General features: G+C 48.1%; 1 non-coding gene across 1 annotated transcript; it reads right to left on the bottom strand.

Annotated features, from left to right (window-relative positions):
- On the bottom strand, positions 1-158 carry LOC141056686 (U1 spliceosomal RNA). The gene has a single exon (XR_012221886.1). It is a non-coding gene; the product is annotated as a U1 spliceosomal RNA (small nuclear RNA).
- Positions 159-3071: the final 2913 nt, after the last annotated feature.

The following is a 3071-nucleotide window of genomic DNA, read 5'->3' as shown; positions in this document are numbered from 1 at the left end:
CAGGGGAAAGCGCGAACGCAGTCCCCCACTACCACAAATTATGCAGTCGAGTTTCCCGCATTTGGGGAAATCGCAGGGGTCAGCACACCCGGAGTGCAATGGATGAGCCTCACCCTGGGAGAACTTTTTTTTTTTTTCTAAAACCTTCAGATTTGGATTAAAAATCAGTAAAACTTTGTTACCAATCCATGCTTAATTTCAGAAAATTTCGTCCTTCTGAAATAATTTCATCCAAAATCATCATCAGGCAAATTTATTTCTGCAGTTCAGAAACCACCATGGTTACTTACCGGTAGCCGGTTTTTCCGGAACCCATGACAGCACCACCTGAGAGAGGGATCCGCCCCGCCAGGACAGGAACCTACTGAGACATAAGGGGCGGCACCTCTCCCCCGCTTCAGTTGGGTTACAGAGCACTGAGAGGAACTTCCCGGTGAAAAAAGGGGGGGGGAATATACGGGTGCTGTCATGGGTTCCGGAAAAACCGGCTACCGGTAAGTAACCATGGTGGTTTTCCCTTCACCCATGACAGCACCACCTGAGAGATTTTTGGAGATTCGAAACACCTTAGGGAGGGACCACCGCTTGCAGCAACCTTCTACCAAAGGTTAAGTCTGCAGAGGAGGATAGATTCAACCTATAGTGCTTAAAGAAGGTTGAAGGTGAGGCCCAGGTAGCGGCCTTACAAATCTGTTCGATCGATACCTCTGCTTTTTCGGCCAAGGAGGTCGCCACGGCTCTGGTGGAATGAGCCTTGATGCCGTCAGGAATCGGGATACCACTAGCTGTGTAGGCTACACTAATGGCCTCCCTAATCCATCTAGCAATAGTCCCTTTTGAAACCCCATAGCCTTTCCTGGCACCCTGAAAAGCTACGAATAGGGACTGGGACCTCCTCCACTGGCTAGTCACAGAAATGTATTCTACAAGAGCTCTCTTAACATCTAGATTATGGAACTTTTCCTCCCCCAGATTTTTTGGGTTCTCGCAGAAAGATGGAAGGACAATTTCCTGGCCCCGATGGAAATCTGATGCTACCTTGGGCAAATAAGCGGGGTCTGTTCTTAACACTACCCTATCCTGAAAGACTTGCGTATAAGGTGGATTTACTGAGAGAGCCTGTAAATCGCTTATCCTGCGGGCTGACGTGAGGGTCACTAACAGGATTGTTTTTAAGGTCAGAAACTTTAGGGGTAGCTGATGTAATGACTCATACGGATCTTTTGTAAGGGCCTCTAGCACTAGGTTTAAATCCCAGGGGGCTATCTGGGGTATTGGGATAGGCCTAGCTCTATGGCAGGATTTAATAAATCTGGCTACCCATCTATTTGATGCCAATTTGCAGTTGTAGAGTGCCCCTAGTGCAGACACCTGAACTTTAAGTGTGTTCACTGCTAACCCCATCTGCAACCCCGATTGTAAGAACTCCAGGATGGCATTAATCGGGGGATCTTTCCCTAACGGCCTACCTAAGAACTGTAGGAACTTATTCCATGTTCTGCCATAGATGTTAGTCATCACTGGTTTCCTACTTTTTAGTAGGGTGGCCACCAACCCAGGGGAGAACCCTCTATCCGTTAGAAGCGCCCTTTCAAATTCTACGCCGTCAGATGGAATCCTTTGACCTGAGCGTGGAATATTGGACCTTGAGCTAGTAGGTCCGGGATTTCTGGTAGAACCCATGGATCGGAGAGGGACATCCTTCGTAGCAGAGCAAACCAGGGCCTTTTTGGCCAAAATGGAGCTATTAGAATCACCCTGGCCTGATCTTTTCTGATTTTCCTGACAACTGTTGGGATCAGAGCCACTGGGGGGAACGAATAAGCTAGCCTGAAGTTCCACTGGATGTGCAACGAGTCCACTGCCCATGGATTTTCTCTCGGGTTTAGAGAGCAGAACCTTTCTGTTTGCCTGTTGTGTTTGTTGGCAAACAGGTCTATCACTGGTTTCCCCCAAAGCTGAGTTATTTTTTGAAAAATGGACCGGTTTAGCGCCCATTCCCCCTGCTTCAGGGTATTGCGACTCAAGAAGTCTGCCTCTACGTTTTCTGCCCCTTTTATATGTAAGGCTGTCAAGAAGTGTAGGTGTTCTTCTGCTCTGCTCAGAATGTCTGTCGCCGCTGCCATTAAGGAGTGTGATCTTGTCCCTCCTTGGTGGTTGATGTACGCCACTACTATCTTGTTGTCTGACATGATGCGTACGTTTCGACCCTGGAGTAGCGGAATGAAGTGACTTAGGGCCTTGCTCACTGCCCACAATTCTCTCAGGTTGGAGGATGCCTCCCTTTCTTGACGCGTCCAGGAACCCTGACCTATGATGCCCCTTAGGTGTGCCCCCCACCCCGAGGAGCTCGCATCTGTTAAGATTATATCTGATGTCTGTCTGTCCCACGGTATTCCCAAGGTCAGATTTTTCTTGTCCAGCCACCAATTGAGAGAGTCTCTGGTTTTTAAGGAAAGCTCCAGCTTTCCTTCTAAACGCCCTCTTAGCGATCTTTGTGCTGTTAGTATCTCCCACTGGAGTTGCCGGGTGTGAAACCGAGCCCACTTGACCGCCGGAATACAGGATGTTAGGGTACCTAGCAGGGACATTGCTCTTCTTAAAGTCATACGTGGTTGGTTTTGGCCCGTGAAGGCCAGATTTTGCACTTTTTCTATTTTGGACTATGGCAGCAGACACTCCTGCTTTTCTGAGTCTAGTATAAATCCTAGGAAGGTCTGTTGTTTTAGGGGTTGCAATTTTGATTTTTTGAAATTGACTATCCATCCTAACTCCTGCAAGGTGTTGATCACCCGGGTCAACTGCGCTGTACAGTGGATCTCTGAGCGGCCTACTATGAGAAAATCGTCCAGGTATGGTATTATGACCGTGTCGTGAATCCGGAGAAAGGCAGTCACTTCCGCTATGACTTTGGTGAAAACTCTCAGGGCTATAGATATGCCAAACGGAAGAGCCCTGAACTGAAAGTGCCTTAGCGTGCCTTGCATATAAAGTGCTACCCTCAAGTATTTCTGGAAATCTGCGTGGATAGGGATGTGATAATACGCATCCTTTAAATCGACCACGGCCAT

Source organism: Dendrobates tinctorius, unplaced genomic scaffold, assembly GCF_039654945.1.
Source record: "Dendrobates tinctorius isolate UK_male_01 unplaced genomic scaffold, ASM3965494v1 ptg000197l, whole genome shotgun sequence".
Lineage (NCBI taxonomy): Eukaryota > Metazoa > Chordata > Amphibia > Anura > Dendrobatidae > Dendrobates > Dendrobates tinctorius.
The sequence above is the reverse complement of the archived record's forward strand: the minus strand, read 5'-3'. Positions and strand labels throughout refer to the sequence as shown.